The 11,413-nt window shown below is 43.3% G+C and overlaps 4 non-coding genes across 4 annotated transcripts; all 4 read left to right on the forward strand.

Annotated features, from left to right (window-relative positions):
- The first annotated feature begins 62 nt into the window (after positions 1–62).
- On the forward strand, positions 63–181 carry LOC147266376 (5S ribosomal RNA). The gene has a single exon (XR_015114249.1). It is a non-coding gene; the product is annotated as a 5S ribosomal RNA (ribosomal RNA).
- A 310-nt stretch (positions 182–491) lies between these two features.
- Positions 492–610, forward strand: LOC147266377 (5S ribosomal RNA). The gene has a single exon (XR_015114781.1). It is a non-coding gene; the product is annotated as a 5S ribosomal RNA (ribosomal RNA).
- A 310-nt stretch (positions 611–920) lies between these two features.
- LOC147266378 (5S ribosomal RNA) lies at positions 921–1,039 on the forward strand. Its single transcript, XR_015113469.1, has one exon. It is a non-coding gene; the product is annotated as a 5S ribosomal RNA (ribosomal RNA).
- Positions 1,040–1,349: 310 nt separating this feature from the next.
- Positions 1,350–1,468, forward strand: LOC147266379 (5S ribosomal RNA). The gene has a single exon (XR_015114584.1). It is a non-coding gene; the product is annotated as a 5S ribosomal RNA (ribosomal RNA).
- The last annotated feature ends 9,945 nt before the right edge of the window (positions 1,469–11,413 follow it).

Raw genomic sequence — 11,413 nt, forward strand, 5'->3', positions numbered from 1 at the left:
TTTTTCCTGAGGTTGTAAAGTGAGTGAAATGGATATAGAGCCCATGTGTGTAAGAGTCAAGGGCTTACGGCCATACCACTCTGAACACGCCCGATCTCGTCTGATATTGGAAGCTAAGCAGGGTCGGGCCTGGTTAGTACTTGGATGGGAGACCGCCTGGGAATACCAGGTGCTGTAAGCTTTTTTGTTTCATTGTGAGGAAAGGGCAGCTTTGAGTGTTTGGGGACCAGCATGAGCGAGCTTCCCTCACACACCTTTTCTTGAAGCTCCCTCCACAGCTTTCGAGTGGAATGTAATGCAGTGTGTAATTTGAAGTAGACAGATTGCAGATGCAGTACTTTTCTCTAGATGACATCAACATTCTTTTCTTTGTATTGACAGGACAACTATTTGGTGTGTAAAAAGACCGTGAGGCTGTTGCACATCACATTTTTTTTGAGGTTGTAAAGTGAATGAAATGGATATAGAGCCCATGTGTGTGAGAGTCAAGGGCTTACGGCCATACCACTCTGAACACGCCCGATCTCGTCTGATCTCGGAAGCTTAGCAGGGTCGGGCCTGGTTAGTACTTGGATGGGAGACCGCCTGGGAATGCCAGGTGCTGTAAACTATTTTGTTTCATTGTGAGGAAAGGGCCGCTTTGAGTCTTTGGGGACCAGCATGAGCGAGCTTCCCTCACACACCTTTTCTTGAAGCGCCCTCCGCACCTTTGGAATGGAATGTCATGCAGTGGTTAATTTGAAGTAGACAGATGGCAGATGCAGTACTTTTCTCTGGATGACATCAACATTCTTTTCTTTGTTTTGACAGGACAACTATTTTGCGTTTGAAAAGACCGTGAGGCTTTTGCACGTCACTTTTTTTCTGAGGTTGTAAAGTGAGTGAAATGGATATAGAGCCCATGTGTGTAAGAGTTAAGGGCTTACGGCCGTACCACTCTGAACACGCCTGATCTCGTCTGATCTCGGAAGCTAAGCAGGGTCGGGCCTGGTTAGTACTTTGATGGGAGACCGCCTGGGAATACCAGGTGCTGTAAGCTTTTTTGTTTCTTTGTGAGGAAAGGGCAGCTTTGAGTCTTTGGGGACCAGCATGAGCGAGCTTCCCTCACACACCTTTTTTTGAAGCGCCTTTCTGCAGCTTTGAAATTGAATGTCATGCAGCGTGTAATTTGAAGTAGACAGATGGCAGATGCAGTACTTTTCTCTAGATGACATCAACATTCTTTTCTTTCATTGACAGGACACCTATTTGGCGTGTGAAAAGACCCTGAGGCTGTTGCGCTTCACTTTTTTTCTGAGGTTGTAAAGTGAGTGAAATGGATATAGAGCCCATGTGTGTAAGAGTCAAGGGCTTACGGCCATACCACTCTGAACACGCCCGATCTCGTCTGATCTTGGAAGCTAAGCAGGGTCGGGCCTGGTTAGTACTTGGATGGGAGACAGCCTGGGAATACCAGGTGCTGTAAGCTTTTTTGTTTCATTGTGAGGAAAGGGCAGCTTTGAGTGTTTGGGGACCAGCATGAGCGAGCTTCCCTCACACACCTTTTCTTGAAGCGCCTTTCTGCAGCTTTTAAATTGAATGTCATGCAGCGTGTAATTTGAAGTAGACAGATGGCAGATGCAGTGCACTGGACTTCTCTCAAAATATTCCCATCAATATTTCCATGGATAAGGAAGCCTAACAAGGTAACCGGGAGATGGGAAACAACTTGGATGATAGAAAATTGTTTTTAGTTTATTTTACAGCTGGTTGAAGACGAGGGTCAAAACTGACCTGTTAACATAAGAGATGGGAACAGAAAGCTAACAACAAGAGGAAGGTTGAAGCAATGAAAAAGGAGTTTGATAAAAATCTTGAACTGACAGTAGAAATATCCTTTTGTATGTTTACCTTTGTTGACAGAAGTCACTTTAGCTTGGCAGTGAAAAGAATCACTGCTAGCTTGACAAATAAGTGCACAAACTAGGTTCAAGCTGGACTTTGGACACTAGTATCTGCAACAACTCCCATCAACTCCTAATCTAGCATCTCTGCTGGGTCAAACTATTTTACAGAACATTTGACAGACCTGTGGAGCAGTGAGGACAGACATGAGTTGATCCACATGATCCACTGAAGCATCATTTTCCCCTGCCACTGAGGTCACCAACATGAGCTGGAGTTGGGACTCTTGAACTGAACCTGGTATCACAGCGACACCTACTGCTGCTAAATGGAACAGCAACATTGAACCCAAGTACAGGATTGGAGGGAGACTGATGGTCGCTGTTTGGGTTTTTGAAGAACAAGGAGGGCGTTGGTTCAAGCTGGATTCTCAGAGACTATTTCCCCAACCTCTACATTGGAATCTACACTGTCATCCAGTCATGTGACTGAAGTCATCCAGTCATGTGACTGAAGTCATCCATTCATGTCAGTGATGTCACTTGGCAGGACTGTCATTGCCTTCACATTCTAGAAAAGAACCCAGACTCCACATTTCCTCCTATCTATTATTGTGTCCCATCCTCCTGGTCCTTACCCTGAATTCTCAGAGTTTATATCCAGTTAAGTTCTCAAAACAGATTCAGCCATGAGTGTAGATTAATTTCCTTTTCTCCACTGATTATATGTCAAGGTTTGTGTGTGGGGGTGGAGCCTATCCCAGCAGCCTTCGGACAAGAGGCGGGGTTCATCCTGGACAGGTCACCAGTCCATCACAGGGCCAACACACAGAGACAGACAACCATTCACACTCACAGCCACACCTACAGTCAATTTAGAGTATCAATCAGCCTCGTCCCCTCTTGATGTCTTTGGACTGTAGGAGGAAGCTGGAGTACCAGAGAGAACCCACACAGGAACAGGGAGAACATGCAGACTCACACAATTGGGGCTCAAATCTGGAACCTTCTTGCTGTGAGGCCACAGTGCTGACCACTGCACCATTGTGTCCCCTGAAAATGCCACCAGATCGTTTGGATTTTCTATAAAATCAAGTACACATGAACATGAAGAGGTTTTCACAGGGCTGGTGGTGCAATGGATAGCATGACTGACTACTGTCAGAAGATTCTAGCTTCAACTCCTGGCTCGCTCACTTAAAATTTTATACTCAGAAGCTTTCACACCTGAAGTGTGAACCACTGCTAAAAGTCCCTGAAATCCTCCAAGGTTTCCTCCTTGTCTGCTGTAAACATGAACACATGCATGGATCCTGCTACCTCTCACATGTTAAGCTGGCACTTGACAGTGACAGCAGGAGAACAAGAAATCCCAGTGTGTCATCAACATTTCCTGGAAACTAAATGACAGAAGCCAGTGGTGGCAGGTGAAAAAAATTCTTGGTGGGGCTGGTGTGCCAAAAACATTTCCGTGCCTAGTCTAGTATAATCATTCAAAAGGAGCAGCCGGACAATTATTAAATGTTTTAAAATAGTATTTACTTTCCTTCTTAAAATCGACAGTTTCAAAGACAAAAAAAAACAACAACAATTTACAACTACAGTAAATTTTATGCGATCAAATATTATACAATGATGTTAACTTTACAGAAGGTGATTTGAGCTTAATCTATACAATACAAATCAACAATGTGTGTGTTTGTCTCTCTCTCTCTGTCTCTCTCTTTGTTCATCTGTGTCTGTCTCTGTCTCCTTCTCTGTGTCTCCGTCTTTGTGTCCTTTTCTCTGTGTCTCTATCTCTGTTTGTCTGTCTCTTAGTGTGTGTGTCTCTCTCTGTCTCTCTCTCTTTGTGTCCGTCTCTCTTTCTCTCTTCGTCTACCTGTCTCTGTCCCTCTGTCTCTCTGTCTATTTGTTTCAGTCTTTCTGGGTGTGTGTTTGAATTCAGCAGTTATTTGTACAGGAACTTTGCTCGTCTCTCTTTCTGGGAGGCAAATTTCTCAATGACCCTGGTGTTGAAACCAGGAATGTTTAGTGTCAGTTTTTTCTCAATGGAGAGCATAGCCAGAGCGTTGAGCCGATCTTGTGCCATGGTATTTGTAAGAAAAGTTTTTATCCTCTTCAAAGTGGAGAAGCACCTCTCAGATTCTGACGTTGTCATTGGTGTGGTGATGAGGATGTTGAGCAGACTTACAGTTTCAGTGAACGTGTCTTGAAGGTTATTTTCCATCAAAACCTGATAGAGAGCCAGTGCACCACTGCAACTCTGAAACTCTTCGTTCCCGTAGATCAGAGACAGCTCTGTTTGAAGTCTGGCCTTGTCCAATGAGGGATAGGCTTCCACTGTGGTTTTCAGTGCTGAATCTGGGAACTTTCGGCTGTGCTGTGGGAACAGGTCTCCTTGCAGGAGTGTGGCGCTGACAAGATGCTTGGTGAAACTAAATCTCTCCTTGGCATGGCTCACAATGGTGTCACATACCTATGCAATGATATAATTATACAAAATAGGAATTATTGCATCTTCACTTGTCTTAATACATTGACCTGATGAGCTAGCCTATATTATGTAATAAACATACTGTAATGATTCATATCATCATAAAAGAATATACATTTAAGTCTGGACCACTGTATCATATGGCCAACATCTTATTTTGATTTTATTTAATAATGTGATTCAAATCACACTAAGAAGCAAGTTCTTACCTCCAGTGCCAAATGGTGCAGTGTGTCTTCTCCCAAGGTTCTGCGTCTCTTTGCGGGTGGCTCCTGAGCAGGTCCCCTGAACTCCTCATCCTCAGCCAGAGTAGGCACGTCCTCCCTGACCCAACACATAAGTTTCATGAGTAAGTTCTAAAAACTGGTTAGGGATACATTAACAAAACCAAAGGTGGATATCATTACTGTCAATTATATTATACAGATAAATCAATTCTTTAAATAAGATGATATATAAGCATTTAAGTCTACATATACAGAGAAATTGAGGTTAGGCTACAAATTAATTAATTTAGCATACCTGATAGCCTGCATGTGGTCAATGAATGTCTGGGTGACTCCTGCCATGTAGACAGCATCAATGTTTCTCTTCTGCAGCTGGTTGTAAAGGATGTCCACATGTGGCATGATTTTGTGGAACAGGGCCAGTAAAAAACAAAAAGTTTCATCTTCCAGCATTCTCACATAGCCACCAGCTTCTCTCTTTGTCTGGCTATCAAACCCTTCACTGTTCCGGATAGCCTGAAAGCAATTCACCAGATCCTTCTTGTGCTCATAAACTGTGTTAACACGACTGTTGAAGTTCCAACGTGTTGATGATGCACTTGGAAGTCGGTGCGCAACCATCTCATCAAGCACTGCAGTTCTCTTGCTTGACTTAGAGAAAAGAGAAGCAAATCCCCCCATGTCAGAAAAAAAGTGACTGATCTGAGGGATGTGGGAGGTTGCTTGCTGCAGTATCAGGTTTAACTGATGGGCATAGCAGTGAACATAGTGAGCGTTTGGATAGATGTCTTGTACCTTTCGCTGCACTCCTCCTTTGGCACCCCTCATCACAGCTGCCCCATCACAGGCCTGGGCAATCAGCTTCTTTTCTTGTCCCTCAGAAAGGATGCTGTGCAGCCTCTCCAATAAGGCACTGGCTATTGCATCCGCACAGGTGTTGGGCAGCTTCAAAAATTCAAAGAACCGCTCTTGAATATTGTGGCGGTCGTCAATGTATCTCAGAACTAAGACTAACTGACACTGTGTTGAAACGTCAGTAGTTTCATCAGCCTGGATCGCTAAAAAGTCTGCCGATTTAACTTCATCCAGGATCTGTTCTCTCAAAACTGCCAGCATACAGTCCAGGAGCTCGTTCTGTACTGTCTTCGAGGTGCCTTTAAAAACGGTTGCATTTTCAAGGTGCTCCCTCAAGTACCGATCAATGGATGCCATCAAGTCAACTGGACCTCTGAATATTCCAGCGTTGTCAGAGGAATCACTTTCGTCATGTCCCCGCAGAGCCAGTTCAAAAGCACCACAGAATTTAACAGTTAATTATCTTAGATAAGATGTTACGGTTCTTATCTACGTCATCATTGTGCTTCCTTACAGCGATGCGGTGACTGTCATCGAGCTGCGTTGCTATGCTAATCTTCCCAAGAACCGCTAGCTTCACGCAGTTTTCCATGTGAATTTTCGCTCTTTCGTGTTTCTTAATCCGCTCGGAGAGGTGCTTTAGGTCAGTGATTCCTGTCTGTGTCCATGCTGAATCACACCGGTCACTCCTGAAAGGGATGCAGGGGAAGCAAAAAAGTGCGTTGGCTGCTCCACAACCCGTCAGCCACGGCTTGCGCTGAAACCAGCTCCGGCAAAAAGTCCTATTGTAGGATTTAGCCTTTTCCTTGGACTGCTGCTGGATGTTGATTTCAGGCTTGTCCGGTCCCAGCTCCTTAACGCGGATTTTTTCCGCCATGGTCCTCCTTGCAAAAGGGAAATTTAAAAGGGATCTCACCGAAATCGGTGGAAACTTCTGCTCTTGAACTTCGATCGTTGTTGTCGCCATTTTCTCTCTCACTCACTTCTCGCGGTATTTTTTTTCGTAGGGCATCGGAAATCTGGGAATCTCACTACGCAAAAAGAATATCGCGGGCTCCTCAGCTAGCTTTCGCAATCCAAACCTTCACGCATTTTACGTTGGCGTAGGGGCGACTTTTCCGGCGCCCCTACGCCGTTAAATTTGGCGATGTTGATTGGCCAATTATTCATTATTTTTCCCTAGCAACCATACAGGATTGGCTAATTAATTGCAGGTCTGACAAGCGCCCCTAAAGACAAATTATACAGTCTATCAGAGTAAATTCACTATTAATTGAATGAGTCAGTTGGCGTAAATTTTGTTTAAATGACCCATATTGCATGTAGACACACACAATTAAGTAAGGCTGACATTGACGCTAAAAATTGTAAACATATGCACATATATATGTATAAATACATGTAGAGATTTTCCTCTCCACATCTGGTGGGGCGGCGCCCCAGCGCCCCCTATGAGCCAGCCGCTACTGGTGGATAATAAAAAACTTTCTCATTCAAGTTGAAACCTGCAAGAGGCAGCAGACAAGGTCAAATTAATTTGACACATCAAACTAAACAACAATAGGGGGCATACTGCCCTCTACTGACTAAAGCTGATAATGCTACCATGAACTATCAGGAAAAGAAAAGCAACAATTAAACAAAATAATAAAGGACATTCACCCCCCCCCCAAAAAAAAGAAAAAATATATTGAAAAAAATGTCCTCAAATAGTGAAGTTTCATCAAACCTTGTGTCTGTATGTTGTGATAGTATTTTATACACAAAATGACACTAAACTCACCTCCATGTTTGATGCAGTACAGAAAAAGAACATAGTTCCCTTTATTCTCCTGCCATTAAAGTTCATAAACTAGCAAGAATGTCAGGTAGCATTAGCATTAACTTCAGCTAAAGTCTACCAGCTTCAGGTACCTAACAATCGCCTTACTCGCTACTTAAGGCTTTATCGTCCATGGTTGTCTTCCGCTTATTCCTTACTATTAAGGGTCGCGGGGGGGCTGGAGACTATCCCAGCATCAACGGGCGAGAGGCGGGGTTCACCCTGGACAGTTCGACAGTCCATCGCAGGGCCAACATACAGCAATTGCTTGCAGTGTACAAGTCCCAAGACTTTCATAAAATTCATCACTGGATTCAGGACGACCCCTGCTGCTCGGCCCCGGTGGGCGGGAGGAGGCTCAGGCCCAAACAACGCTGACTGCAGCTTTAATTTAATCCTAGGTTTATGTAATACTCCGATAAATCAGTGGTATTTATTTCATGATTTTCATAGGAATAAGTTAAGAATAAAATACCAGTTCATGGTTAAGCTAAAATTTACATAAATTAGTATTTGTTATGAAGAAGATATTAAAATGTATAAAATTTGTTTAAAATTAGTAACTTTCAAAAAAAACATCATTTCATGGGGTGTGAATGTCTTTAAAAAATGTTGAAGTAATTCTATTACGTTAGGTTACATGCGTGAGTTCATGACCTTTAGTGTTTACACTTCCGGGAGAAACGCGCGCGAGGAAGAAGGAGCATCATGTTAATGGCATAACGTTATCGGAGTTTGGAGACTGTGTGTCGTCGGAGAGGAGTTTTTATCGGTAACGGACTGTGAACTGTAATTGACCGACGTGATCGGAGTGCGTGAGTCGGATTCTCCGCCACCGATTGTGTTTTGTTGAGCACCAGGCAAGTCCAGTTACAGAAGCTAGCGGGAGCTAGGCTAACGCTGTCCACGCTGAAGGGAGACGCCGCTGCAAGGACGGGACAGGAGCTTCGGATAGTCGCCTCGGGAGAGAGTCGTTACGGAGGATGTGCCGCTGCTGCCGAGTCACGGAGGTCTGTTGCTGCGGGCTGCTGCGAGCGGGACGGTTGCTGCCATAACGAGTGAGGGATTCATCGGCTGCGGTCCGGTATTGTTGACTTCACCGACACACGGGGGGATCTGGTAAAGGTTTCCATCATGAGCTCCAACTAAAGCGCGCCAACGAAAGTAAACATGAGTGCACTCGAAATAAAATTAGACAGTTGAAAGAGACAAACAATATACCCCGGGGTTCTTCTTTTTATTTTCTATAGTCTTGTTTATTCAAGGTTTGAATGTGTTTTTCTGCAAGCCTTTAATACATTTTCTAAACTGAAATCTTGTGTTGTTTCATTGAATTTGTGTGTTGTTACTGAAGCTTTACAGCAGAGTTTAAAGGTCAAGTGTACTCCCCATAGCCTCCAGTTGAATATTTAAGAGTGAGAATCATACATTGCCCTAGATTGATATTAATTATTCCAGATGGGACTTTTACCATACAAGATATTTGAAATGAGTTAAAGTGTTCCCTGTAAGCCTAAGGTGGGTTTTAATATTGGAGCCGGTGGTAAAAGGGTTACATTTAGAAATCTAAACCCCTGCTACCATGAGCACACATGGAAATAAAGACTCAACTGACCGCTCGGTCTACTTCAGCTAGCACACTGAACAATACTGTTGTTTACTTGCTAGCTGATAAGTGAGCAGCTGATGTTTGCAATAACATTGAAATAAACTAAAAATAGAGTCAATAGCTCAAATCCTATCACCACCAAAGGAGCCACGTCTTTAACACTTCAATCTCATAGCGACTCCTCAGGATTTCTTCTTCTCTCCATTGCATTTTGTAGGAGGCTCCTGCCGGTCCACACTGCCTTCCCCCTAACAGATTCAGCTACTGAGACTAAAGTTCGTTAGTGAGCTCAATGCATTAAAGTGACTTAATATTTGTTGAAAACTAAATAGGCGTGAAGCTGTAACCTCACATGAACACTTGAAGTCTAGATTTCAGCTGCATGTGAAGAAATCAGCATAAAATCCTTGTGTTGGTGTTTAAACCTGGACTACCAGAACCAGGCTAAGAGGTGTTTGTCTGTTAGCTGTGAAGCAAACTGAAACATGAAGGCTTTGAGGGTTTGTTCTCAACACAAAGAAAGATTCCATGCTCAGACAACTGCCAACTCTGTAAAAAAAAAAAAAAAATTTTTTTACAAATCTCAGTTTATTTCTTCATGAAGATCTTAATGAGGCAATCAGCACCAGAGCACTTAAGTTAAAATTAGTAACACCGTCACTAACGATGGATTTATTTGACCCGATGTAGTTTTGCTGATCAAATATAGTTTTCATCAAAATATAGTATTTTTTTTATAATTAATTATTTCCCAATATGCAACGTCACATAAATGAAAAAATGGAGGACCCTATAAAATGACCTGACATCAGTGTTCAAGGGTGAAGTCATTTTTGGAATGAAGAAGAGTTCATCCAGCTTTTTTTGCCTCGTGTCTCTGAACCAGCTCATTTGTTGTGTCCACGCAGAGAGAGAGAGAGGATAAATGTGATCGTGGAGAAGTCCTTTTGTTCTTCAACTTGTCCAACTTGATGGTGAGTCTCCTTTTATCAAGGATTACTGAATGCTTGTGTTATTCATGGCATTGTTCACACTTTATAAACCCTTCATTCAGAGCTGTAAAGAACCTTTAACCTCATATCCCAGACATCAAAGTGGGCCACTAACTGGTGAGATGAAGCTATGCTATGCTGCTACATTCTGAAGAGGTAAAGTAGCAGGTTCTGAGAGTGATGGCTAACCTGGATGTGTTCATCTCCTACTTTAATATCAGCGTCCCAACTTGGAGCTCTGACCACCTCCAGCTTTTTGTTCCTGTTTCTGCTTCAGTCAACAGGGAACTCAAACCTGCAATAGAATCATCACAACAATGGAATAGAAAACAGAGGAAGAAAAAATATCATAAACTTACAAAGCTGAGAAATGTTCATGAAGAATAAATGCACACATTATGATTGAGGCCAGAAAGTAAAACTCCACACCAAATGTATTTTGACATGTAGGGATAATGAACTTGAATGTGTTGAAATAGCAGATGAATGAATCCACTATCACAAGATGGCGTCACAGATCCTGATGCTCTGAGCAGGAAACACCAAGCAAAACATGACTAAAAAGCTCCTGTTGTTCCCTCCATGAAAAACTGTGGCACTGATGAGAAGAAGGATCCCAGCGTCCTCTGAGGATCCATCGCCTCACCATTCGGTAGAAGGATGATCGGGTCGGCACCAGGAGAAACCCTTGTGTCTCTGATGCAGGAAGATGGAGCACTGAAGAGGACACATTGTGGCGTCCTGAAGAGGACATTTGGTGGAGCCTGAGACAGCAAACATCATGCCGCCCTTCATCAGAAGAACCATAGCACTTCAGTCACGTGACTGAAGTCATCCATTCATGTCAGTGATGTCACTTGGCAGGACTGTCCATTGCCGTCACATTCTAGAAAAGAACCCAGACTCCACATGTGGCTCCATGATAACTGATGGACCTCTGGTTGGAGGCTGGACGATGATGTTTGGACTTGAAGGAAAACTCTTGTCCAAATTCCATTGTGTTCAAATTTAAGGTCCCACAATAAGAAGTAGCTGAATCTGACAGGTGAAGGTTTGGAACTACAAGATGGTTGATGTTTTTCTTGACTTGATGCTCTGACTGTCAGGGTAGATGACTGCTTCTTTCTGCTGCTGCATCTGAGTGGCTATGATTGGAGGGTTTTACCTCCCAAGTTTGTCTGGTTCCAGGGGAAATTTTAAATTTCAGTCCCCAACCTTGGCTGTTCTGAAAACTCTTCTCCTGAATCACTCCTGAGCTGCAGCAAGAAAAAATACCAGTGCCCAACCAGATCAACTTCATGGCTGCTAACAGCCTCAGACACTTGATTTCCATCAATCTGGAGCCAAGAAGGCCCTCACCTTTGGTTCTCCTCAGGAGGGTCCAGGTTCCTGCCATTGTGGCTCCTTGTGCCACTGCCAGAGAGTCTCAGCTGCACACTGCAACATTTCAACAGGAGATTACATTCCTTCAAATGTCCTGACATCTTATTCCAATGGTTCTGTTCCATATTTATATTTTAAAATCAATTAC

Source organism: Aulostomus chinensis, chromosome 4 (genome assembly GCF_037954235.1).
Source record: "Aulostomus chinensis isolate RoL2024-O1b breed Wild chromosome 4, RoL_Achi_v1.0, whole genome shotgun sequence".
Lineage (NCBI taxonomy): Eukaryota > Metazoa > Chordata > Actinopteri > Syngnathiformes > Aulostomidae > Aulostomus > Aulostomus chinensis.